Source organism: Marmota monax, unplaced genomic scaffold (assembly GCF_021218885.2).
Source record: "Marmota monax isolate L192 unplaced genomic scaffold, Marmota_monax_Labrador192_F-V1.1 WCK01_AAM20220418_F8-fsc00035, whole genome shotgun sequence".
NCBI classification, from domain to species: domain Eukaryota; kingdom Metazoa; phylum Chordata; class Mammalia; order Rodentia; family Sciuridae; genus Marmota; species Marmota monax.
In genome coordinates this window covers 16,134,135-16,145,584 of record NW_026691961.1, presented here as the reverse complement: position 1 = coordinate 16,145,584, position 11,450 = coordinate 16,134,135, and the positions used below count along the sequence as shown (strand labels likewise).

General features: G+C 51.7%; 1 protein-coding gene across 2 annotated transcripts in view; it reads left to right on the top strand.

Moving 5' to 3' along the window:
- The first annotated feature begins 994 nt into the window (after window positions 1–994).
- Window positions 995–11,450, top strand: part of Zc3h7a (zinc finger CCCH-type containing 7A) — a 35,805-nt gene continuing 25,349 nt past the window's right edge. The window contains exon 1 of one of the 2 annotated variants that reach the window (XM_046445753.1): window positions 995–1,098. The gene's annotated coding sequence lies outside the window, so the exon portion shown is untranslated. Of the gene's footprint in view, window positions 1,099–1,551; window positions 1,921–11,450 lie in introns of those variants that run through there. The other variant, XM_058579930.1, reaches the window with a different exon arrangement.

Below are 11,450 nucleotides of genomic sequence, written 5' to 3'. Positions count from 1 at the left end.
TTTGTAAATCTGCATCCCTGGACCCTGGAAGAACCACTTGGAGGGCCCCTTGCTCGTCTTTTCTGCAGCCCACTCTGCAGGAGCTGAGAGAAGGTTCTGGAATGGCAGTCAGACCTCGGAACCCCGGTTCAGACTGCTCAGTGAGGCCGTCCCTACAGAGGGAGTTCCAGATTCCGCGGTGGCTCTCTGTGGCTCCGATCCTCTCCTAGCAGCCCTTCCTGGTTCCCCAGACACCGCGCTCCCCCTCGGGGCCTGGGCCTTGCTCCCTCCTCTCCAGCAGCTGCACTTCTCAGAGGCCTTCCCTACGTGCCCTGGACGTGCCCTCACACCACGGCCGCACTCCGCTGCTCTGGTTTCTGGGTCCTCGGGCGCTCGCTGGTGCACATTCCCACTCGCCATCCCGGGGGCGCGCGGACTGAGCCTGGCGCCCGGGTGAGCCCCGGCACGGCGCGGCGCTCTAGGCCCACGGGCCCCTGAAGTGCGGGTGGAAGAGACGCACCGCGCTGGGACCTGCAGGCCAGGCCGGTCAAAGGAATGGGACCCGGTGGCTCGAGTCCCCCGCTGCCGCCGCGCGGGATTCCTCCTGCGCAGAACGGGGCCCGTCCCGGCGTTTTCGAGGACGCAGACTGACTACGCAGCGGAGAAGGAACCGCTGGGCTGACGGGCCGCTAGGGAGTGACAGCCTGACGCCCGAAACTCGGTCACCTCCACCTGCAGCGCCTGCGCCCAGGGCCGGCAGGGGACACGCCGCCGCGGGCCAGGACGCTCGGTGCCAGCGCGCCGGGCCCCACGTGGCCTCGCGGCCGCCCGGCTCCCGCGGCCCGCGCACCGGGGGGCCAGGTCGCCGCCGCCGCCGCTTCCGCCGCCGCCCCCGGCCCGACGTGGCGCCGCCGCCCGGGCCCGACGCTCGCGGCGCAGCCAATGGCGTCGTCTCCCGGGCGCGGGGCGCGGCCTCCCGCCGCCAGGGGGCGCCGCTGCGGGCTCAGCCCCGCCGCCACCGTCGCCGGTCGCCGAGGGAAGCTGCGAGCGAGCGCCAGGCCTCGCCGCCGCCTCCGCGCCCCGCCGCCCGCGTCCGCCCGGCCGGCGCGCGTCCCGCAGGTAGGAGGCCGGGAGCCCGGGGAGGGGCGCGCGCCGGTAACGGGCGCGGCGGGCGGGGGAGGGGCGGCGGCCGGGAGCGGCGCGGGGGCGGGGGGCGCGGCGGGGCCGGCGGAGCGCGCGCCCCGGGTCCGGACGGCGCCGCGCTCCCCCGCGCGCCGGGCTGTGGGCGGAACGGCGCCTTTCCGGTCATCGCGCCTCGAGCGCACCTCCCCGTCCTGGCTGCGGGCGCCGGGGGTCGCGGGCCCGGGCGGCTCCCGGTGGGGGCGGCAGGAGGGGCGGCGGCGGGCTGAGCCTCGGGGGTGCGCGGGGCGCGCCTCCGGGCGGGGCGGTGACTGGCTGCCGGCATTTCGGGGGGTGCGGGGACTGCGCGGCGTTGGGTTTCTTCTTCCCACCCTGGAAGAGCGAAGAGCTGTCAGTTCCCATTAGCGGGGATTTCCGGTTCGCGGTGGTCATCGCCGGGGTGTGGTCAGGCTGGAAGGCCCGGCGGGCCCGAGGGGCGGCGCCTGCCTCCTGATTGGGCGCCTTTATGAGGACTTGGGCCTGGCGCGGGGCCCCGACCTGGAGGGACGCGGGAGGAGCCGAGTCAGGAGTTGGAGGAGCCAGGGTCTGCTCAGACGGGACTCGGGGTGCCCGCCAAGTGACCGCTGGCCACGTGGGACTGTGGGCGCTCCAGTGTGGCCAGACTGGATCGCGATGTGATTCCGGCTTGATTCTTAAAGTCTGGGTTGGGGCAGAAGAGAACAGAAAAGCTCTGCTGGGTGGTCTTTCATTCCCAAGTGCACGTGGAGGCGATGCGGCGCGCACCTGGGAGGGGAACGTGAGGTCAGAAGTCACGTCCCCGGTTTCCGTTCACTTTTCTGGTGTGGCTGCTGGACACTTTAGAATGGCACGTAGCGCTGGCCTTGTGTTTCTCAACTGCAGCGTCCGAGTGCGGGAGGGGCTGGGAGCCTCGGCCTTCTGCTGGTCTGCCTGCTTCCCGGCCTGGGGCCTCCTTCCCTGGAGGCTCTCAAGGAATCTGCTGCCTCTTCCCCCTCACCCTCTGTTGAACTAATGAGCCGAATTGCTCAGTGGGGTCTTGTCCTAATTTGCACAATAATTCCAATTAATGGACAGATTTTCCCCTTGAAAAAATGCCCCCTATCAGCTGTGTGCTGGAGTCAGGGACTAAGCTGTACCGAGAGGTTGAGCTCCACATAAGACCGTGCATACTGAAGTTGAATGTTATCAGTATCTGTGTGTTCTGCAAAGAGCCTGTGGGCTTTCTTTGGTCCACACGGGCTAGAGAGCTCCAGCCCTGCTCTGCCTTACTGTGACTTTTGCTTGTTGGGGTTGCACCCTGCCTCCACCCTCCTTCCGGTTCCCCAGGTACTGCCTGTGTTTCCTAGTAAGGGTGGTTCCTCCAACATAAGGCCCACAGTGTTAAGATTTCTAATTCTGCCAATCTGGGTGGGTTAAATCTGTTGTAAGTGGAAGGAATCAATTATGATAGAATCTCACAACTCTAGGCAGGGTTTGGACATTCCAATAAATGAAGAAAAAGAAACAGGAGGTTGTGTGGACCCAGTTGCACAAACAAGGCTTGCAGCCGGGTGGGAGGAAACGTTTGTCTTCTAGGTCATCTCTAGAAGTGTTTTGCTTGGGTGGAAATACTTTTTCTCCAGAATCTTACAAGTGAATTTTTTTCCTTTTAAAGTGCGAGGTGTTTACAAATTGAGAAAAAGCTTTAGATATTACTTTTAAGGGCAGGTTGGGGGAAGAAATATTAAAATATTAATCCAGAAGTTCAAAAATGAATGCTAGTGATAGCATGTCCATTTTAATTCTCTCTCATACAGCTCATGTGAGGTGATTTTCATGGATGTGAGGAGATGACATTAGCTATCTTTGCCAGGTTTTATCCCAAGAAATTTGCTTTTTTTTTTTCAGTTATAGATGGACACAATAACTTTTTTTTTTATGTAGTGGTGAGCATTGAACCCAGTGCCTCACACATGCCAGGCAAGTGCGCTACCACTGGGCCCCAGCCCCAGCCCCCCAAATTTGCTTTTTAATCTTATGAGTTTATCAATGTGTTGTCTAGTTAGTTAATATTAATGAATTTCACATGCTTCATGAGGCATCAGGAACCATGGGTTGGAGTGGTATGAGAAAGGCACAGAATCTCTGTTTCACAAATACAAAAATGCAAGCTTTGTATTTTATGAAAAGACCTGGGTTTGGAGCAGGATGTTTATTTGGCCTTCTTGATGAGAAGGCCAGAGTGTTTGGGGGATAAGATCGTGGATATCGGGGCTGGGGATGTGGCTCAAGCGGTAGCGCGCTGGTCTGGCATGCGTGCGGCCCGGGTTCGATCCTCAGCACCACATACCAACAAAGATGTTGTGTCTGCCGATAACTAAAAAAATAAATAAATATTTAAAAAAAAAAAAAAAAGTAAAGACTTACAAAATTAAAAAAAAAAAAGATCGTGGATATCGAAGTTGAATGTTATCATGTCACCACTCAACTCTGACTGGCCACATCACGTAGGTCCGGGTGATCCCAGGTGCATTATCTACTATGACTTCACATGAAATCTTTCTGTTGAATCCTCCTGCGGTGTTTGCAGATGGACTTTGTGGGTGAGACATTGTTCTCTATGAACCTCAAAGTAGGACTGGGTGCTAGAGGAGACTTGGCAAAGGTGTCATCTTTTGGAATCTTGAAATCTACTCGCAATTTCAAAGTGAACAGTTCCTGTAGCAGGAAAAACCTGGCCAAGACCTTCCTGATTGATGGCTGTTTGGCAAGCCTCCATTGTGAAGTTTTCAGTAAAAGGAGAAACTTTTTTGTGAAGTGTCCAGTTGCAGCTTCACTGTTAAAGGTGGTCCAAAGCATTTGATAATGTTTCACCACCTGGGCTTGTAGCCCGCTGAGCTGGGCATGAGCCTGCCCCGGCGCTCTGGTAAGTGTTGCCAGAGTTCCTTAGTACACTTCTGCCAGTCGAGGTTGACAAAAATGTTACTTTAACTACTTTTTAGTTTTGTTTTTGTTTTTTCAGTATTGAGAATTAAACCCAGGGTGTTCTACCACTGAGCCACACCCCTAGCCCTTTTTATTTTTTGAGACAGGGTCTTTCTAACTTACTGAGGGTCTTGCTAAGTTGCTGAGGCCAGCCTCTGATTTGTGATCCTCTTGCCTCAACCAAGTTGGGGGGGAATCACAGGCTTTTACTGTCGTAAGCCAAAATGTAGAGAGATGAGGCTGAGAATAGAGCTGAGCATAGATTGGAGATTAGAATTTTTCACTTGAATCTCAGGGGTACTTTTTTTTTGTACTAGGGACTGAACTCGGAGGCACTCTACCACTGAGCCACATCCCCAGCCCTATTTTGTATTTTATTTAGAGACGGGGTCTCACTGAGCTGCTCAGCGCCTTGCCATTGCTGAGGCTGGCTGCCTCAGCCTCCCAAGGCTCCCAAGCCGCTGGGATTACAGGCATGTGCCATAGTGCCCAACCCCAGCCGCTGCAGGGATAATTTTAAGGCAGAAATACAAACAATATTCTGATGACCTGCTGCCTTTGCTGGTTCTATGTTAGCATGTAGAATGTCTTGTGAGAAAAGCTGCTTAATATTAAACATTTTTATCTAAATGCATTATGGTCTGGGTAGGGCATATTCCCCTGGAAAGATTTATTCATCCTGACTCCTTGAGTCCACTAATTCCCAGGGAAGTCCCCTGCTTTGTCCAGGTTGCTTTAAATGACATCCGTTGATGATGTCCACGTACATACGTGTGCCTCTGCGTGTTTATTCCATTCCTCCTGAGTGGTTATAAAGTGCCCCTCTGGGGTCTGAACCCAGACCCCAGCCACCTGAGACAGGTGTGGCCCTCCTGGGTTATCTTGGGTGCTTACGGTGCAGAACCGTGAGGTGGACAAGAGGTTAGGCTGTCTGGCTCTGACATCTAGCTCTGCCACTTTCTCCTTGTGTGAGTGGGACCTGGCCAGGTGTGCCGTTTCTCTGTGTATGTTTCCCCATAGCACTTCTCTCTCAGGTTATCAGCATCGAATGGCTCAATGTACACAGCACCTGGCCACCATGGGCGCACTAGTGGTAGCTGCTGTTCCTTTATTTATTTATTTTTTTTAAGAGAGAATTTTTTTTTAATGTTTATTTTTTAGTTCTCGGCAGACACAACATCTTTGTTTGTATGTGGTGCTGAGGATCGAACCCGGGCCGCATGCATGCCAGGCGAGCGCGCTACCGCTTGAGCCACATCCCCAGCCCGCTGCTGTTCCTTTAATTGTGTTTTTTTTTTTCCCTTTGGCAATACCAGGGATTGAATCAGGAGTACTCTGCCATTGAGCTACATCCCCAGACCCCCCTTTATTTATTTATTTTATTTTTAAATTTTGGGATAGGGCTCTGCTGAGTTGCTGAGGCTGGCCTCACACTCCCAAGTCGGTGGGGTCACAGGCTGCCTCCCGCAGTGTGCCGCAGTCATGTTTCGCTCATCTGGGTGTCTTCTGCTGATGGGAGCTAGTGTCCTGGACATGTCTGTTCCATTATTGGCTTGACCGACTTTAGGGCACTGGGTTTCACCTGCAGACACTACTGACCCTGCTGGAAGTGCGATGAGATCCGATGAGATCCGGGCACCTTTTGTCCTTCCAGAACCTCTAGGTGAGTCGCAGATTCTGTCAGCCAATCCCAGAAAGACGACATTCCAGCCTGCGCGAGCTGAGTGACCGCGGCCCCACCCTGCTCTGCCCTCGCTCTGGGCACTTCTTTTCTGGCACCCTCCTCTCTCGCTTTCAACGAGGTTCTGACTCAGGCCTCTGGACTTCGTGGGGGACATCTTCTTTCTGCTTGGCTACTTCTCTCATCCTTCCGTTCAAGCGTTGATCGACCTGAACCCAGGTGTTGTTCGGACAGTACCCGAGAAAAGAAGACTGGCACAGGCACCTGCTGAAGGGGGTGGTGAGGGACGATGCCAAGATTCCAGATCGAAAAGAAGCCAGCTCAGCCGAGGGCTGGGAAGTGCCTTTGGGGCAGATGGAACAGCAGGCACAGTGGCTCAGAAGCCTGGAGTGCTTGAGTCACTCTAGCAGCCCATAGCAGGCCAGCGTGACGGGACCTTCACAAGTGGGCCTGGAGCAGGAGGGTGCACAGGGTGGGAGGCAGGGTCTCTGGTCATGGTGAAGAAGCCACCAAAGGATTTGAAGCAAGAGTGCAATAACTTAGAGGTGTTTTACAGGAGCCTTCCTCCTGGTTTGGAGTGGGGTGTGTGGGGGAGGAACAGTGGAGAGGCCAGAGGCCAGGGAGGGAGGCTGTTGAGTGGTTCAGAAATGGCCTGGCTCCGGCAGAGGAGGCCGCCAAGTGTCAGCTTTGGGGAGCCCTGTGTGTGTCTTGATGGCGTCTTCAGTGGGCTTTGTGATGTGGGGTGTGAGGGACCCAGCGCAGCCGCCGGGCCTCTAGCTGAAGCAGCTGCAAGTGGGCTTCCTTGCTGAAAAGGGGAGGGAGGGTGAGGTTTGAGGGGTGTTTAGGAAGATGCCCACGTCGGGCTTGAGGTGCTGAATACAAGTCACCGGCAGGTGTGGCATTTTGTGTGGGCTAGAGGTGGCCTTGTCCGTGTCAGTGTGAAGTAGGTGGGATTTTTAGTAACTGATGTTTGGGCAACTGGGTGGCTGTTTGGGAGGGAGATTTAAAATACACGGAATTCTCCTGTATCACATCTTGCAATAAGCAGTAGACCTGATTTTAACAGTTTTAAACCATGAAACAACAAATACTAGAAGAAAACTTGGGAGAAGTAGTTTATAAAGAGTTGCTCAGGGCTGGGATTGTGGCTCAGCGGTAGAGCACTTGCCTAGTGTGTGCAGGCCCTGGGTTTGATCCTCAGCACCACATAAAAATAAAGCAAAGGTATTGTGTCCAACTACAACTAAAAAATTAAAAAAAAGAGTTGCTCAATAGAGTGTTTGCCTAGCATGTGTGAAGCACTGGGTTTCATCCTCAGCACCACATAAAAAAGTAAAGATATTGTGTCCATCTATAGTTAAAAAAAAATTATATATATATAAAATGAGTAAGTAAGGAGGATCAACTTAGGGATCCAGCCTCAGCAACTTAGGGAGTCCCTAAGCAACTCAGCAAGACCCTGTCTCTAAATAAAATATAAAAAAGGGCTAGGGGTGTGGCTCAATGGTAGAGTGCCCCTAGGTTCACCACCTAAATAAATAAATAAATAAATAGTAAAAAGTCCTATAACCAAGGCTGGGGATATAGCTCAGTTGGTAGAGGGCCTGTCTCACATGCACAAGGCCCGAGGTTCAATCCCCAGCACCCCCTGCCCACACACAGACAGTCCTACAACCAAAGCCAAAAGATAATTGTGTTGGAAAAAGTACAGAATAACATCTCATAGCAACTCAGGACGTATCTTAATATGCTCATTGTGGTTGGAACGTGGACTGAGGTCATGAGAGTCAGTGGAGAGGGAGGTACCAATGACTCAGGTCTGGAAAGATGCTCATGTACCCAGGCAAGATGGAGCAACCAGACCTGAGTGCGCTCAGACTGGCGCCCACCTCCCTGCCGACAGATGTGCACTTCTGATAGCTCTTTGGTGAAGTGGCGAGACAGGAGCCCCAGCACAGGGTTGGCGTGCAGTGAGTCGTTTGGTATGCCTTGGCAGTAGGTGGCAAACAGCCGTATGCCCTTTATTCTGTGGAAATCTCTGGAGAGCTACACCCATCCAGGATGCCCTGTGTGAGCGGTGGCAGGAATGAAGGCTATAACAGAAGAGTGTCCCTCACCCTGGGCCTGGTGAAATCGTGGCAAGGCGGTGACATGGAATATGTATGGATGTACTGACTGGAGTGACCTCTAAGATTGGGTGCAAAACGCAAAATCCAGAACAATCTTAAAGGCCCTGGTTTCTACAAAAAAAGAACATAAGCATAGAATACTTCTAACTTTTATTTAAGATAATTATAGCCTCAGGAAATTGCAGAAGTGGTACATAGAGGCCCAAGAACCCTTCACCCTGTTTCCTCCATTGGTGACATAAAACTAGCACACATTGCAACCAGGAAATCGCCAGTAGGGTCAACTGTCCACCAGACTGCAGACACACGCGCTCTTCACCAGCACTCACCTGTGTTCTGGGCTGTGGTTCTGCACATAGGGTTATGTAACCAATACCAGAGTCAGACACAGAAATGTGAGGGTTACCTTCGGCAGGAAGAGACTAGAAGCAAGGATGGGCTGCCCTCAGGGAGGGCAGTGGGGTGGCCGGATGTGACAGGACTCCTTTTCACTGTCATGTTAAAGTACTTTTAAAATAGTTTGATAGTTCCACCTGACTGTCAGGCATCTCAAATAGAAGACGCGTCCGCTCTGCCTCCAGAGTTCTGCATGGCGATGGACTTGGGGGGTCACCAGGGGCTCTAGATGAGGCCACTGACCTGGGAATTGCCGGGGAACTCTAGGGTAGAGGGTGGGGGAGTCTTGAAGGGGTTTTTGATAAACCCTCAGGGCTTTCCCCAGGTAGAGATGGAGCCACAGGCTGTGAAGAGGGTGGCCTCTGAGGTAGGGCCAGACCTAGCCAGGGCGGGGACGGGAAGGGTGGAGGGTGCCGCCAAGCTGGAGTGAGAGAGTGTCTGTTGGCCTTACTTTATACGATTTTTTCTCACTTTAAAATTGAGGCCAAGCTAGACACTGTGGTGCACGCCTGTAATCCCAGCAGCTTGGGAACCTGAGGCTGGAGAATCACAAGTTCAAAGCCAGCCTCAGCAACTTAGCAAGACCCTGTCTCTAAATAAAATGTGAAAAAGGCTGGGGTTGTGGCTCAGTGGTAGAGCGCTCACCTAGCACATGTTGCGCCCTGGGTTTGATCCTCAGCACCACATAAAAATAAATGGAATAAAGGTATTGTGTGCAACTACAACTAAAAAATATTTTAAAAGGGGGGGTGGGCTGAGGCTGTGGCTCAGCGGTAGCGCACTTGCCTGGCATGTGTGAGGCACTGGGTTCCATGCTCAGCATCATGTATAAATAAATAAAGGTCTATCAACAACTAAAAAAAAATTAAATAAAAGGGCTGGGCATATGGCTCAGTAAAAAAAAAGATTTGTACAGAATGCAAAAAAAAAAATTGTACAGAATGGTGCGCTGGGGTGCAACTCAGTCGTAGAGTGCTGCGTGGCCTGCACGAGGCCTTGAGTTCCATCTCCAGCACTGCAAAAAGCAAGCACACAGTAACAAGAATCCCAGCACCAGACAGTGGTGTCAAAACCACCAAGCCAAAATAAAAAGCGCAAAAATAAAGTGGTGTATTGAAAACTGTCTTTTTTCCTGCTTTTAAAAATGGGAGGAGGAGTTATTTCACAAGTAAAACTAATCTGTGGTAGGAAAAAAAAATTGGAAGAGTGGCCACTTGGAAGGGGGCTTGGCTGGGAGGGGTCTGAGAGGGCATGCTGAGCTGTTTGGCCCACACCTTGGTAGGAGCAGGGATGATAGGGAGTCAGTCAAAGCTCACATTTACAATTTTGTAACACTGGGGTTAGAGCTCGGTAGTCGCTTGCCTGGCAGGCATGAGGCCTGGGTTTCCATCCTAGCATCCTGCAGAAGTGCAAAAAAAAAAAAAAAGGTGGGGGTGGGGGTAGAGGAGGTATGTTTGCTGAGGCATTTAGGAATGAATTGTAATTGAGGTCTGCAACTTACTTTGAAATCGATCAAGATCAGGAAGTGGACCGATGGGAGGTCAGTAGGATGAGCTGATGGGTAAAGATGGGAAGATGATAGATATAAGAAGGTGTGGATTGAGGAATGTGGTCACTATGTGGGTACATAGTCTTCACTGTTTAAAACAGGGTTTACTGAGCCAGGCGTGGTGGTGCCTGCCTGGAATCCCAGAGGCTTAAGAGGCTCAGACCAGAGCATCGAAGGTTCAAAGCCAGCCTCAAAAACTTAGTGAGGCTCTTCCTAAGCAATTTAGTGAGTCCCTGTCTCTTAAGTTTAAAAAAGGGGTGTGGATGTGGCTCAGTGGTTAAATGCCCTTGAGTTCAATCCTGTATACAAAAAGAAAAAAAAAAAAGTTTACTGTGTATTTGAAAATTTCCATTAAGATTTGGGGAAAATTTTTAAAATTGAACTTGAAATGGTCTGTCATATATGATATTGCCTGATAATGTGTCCCTAAATCTTTTTATGTGTACAGGAGGGATGTGTTTATTGCTACTGAAAACGTCTGCATCTTAATTCCTCTAATCACTTGAGTTGTCAGCTCTTTGCCCCATATACTTCATAAGAGGTCAAGGTTCAAGGTTTTCTAGCACTTTCTGGGGAAATGACTCTAAGGCTATTAACCTGGCAGATTATCACTAGCCAGGAGTCTCTTCTTAGCCAACAGATTTGCTTTATTAGTGAACTTCAAACTAATTCCTCACCTCAGCTGGCAGAGCTGGGAGCAGGGTGCGTCAGTAGCCCAAGAGGGAGGGATAGTTGTGGTATCCTTTCTGTGCTCTGGAATCCTGTGCTCTATTAAGTCTGTCTCTAAAGAAATTGACCCTGAGAGGGTTTGGGGTGTAGCACAGTGGTGGAGCGTGTGGGTGTATGTCCAGGATGCTCATACGTTGTTTGTCTATACATGCACATGATGCTGGGGATTGAACCCAGGGCCCTGCACAGGCTAGGCAATGACTGTTACTGCTGTAATGTCCCGAGTTTCTATTTGGAGCTATTTCATGTGTATACAAAGAAATACGAATATATACATAGTGCCTCCTTAAGTAACTTCACACATGGGAGTACAAGTTAAAAAAATCTTGCTGGCATGAAGTGCACGCCTATAATCCCAGAGACTCAGAAGGCTGAGGCAGGAGGATTGCAAGTTCAAGGCAGCCTCAGCAAGTTAGCAAGGCTCTAAACAACTTAGCAAAACCCTGTCTCAAAGTAAAAATAAAGGGGCCGGGGCTGTGGCTCAGTGGCAGAGCCCTTGTCTGGCATGTGTGGGGCACTGGTTTCCATCCTCAGCACCACGTAAAAGTAAAAAAAAAAAGGGCAACTACAAAAAATTAAAATAAAAAAATGATAATAAAAAGAGCTGGGGATGTGGCTCAGTGGTAAAGTGCCCCAGGGTTCAATTCTGATCCCCCACCCCCCCAAACTAGGGAAATACTCAGACATGCAGGTGGGTAGAAGTGTGGAATGGACCCCACATGCTCCCTCCTCGGGCAGCATTCATCCCTTTTTCTGGCTGTTACTTTCCTCCCCTCCCACCTCCACCTTTGGCTAAACTATTCTTCTGTTCTTTTTTTATGGTACTGGGTATTGAGCCCAGGGTCACTTTTACCACTGAGCTACA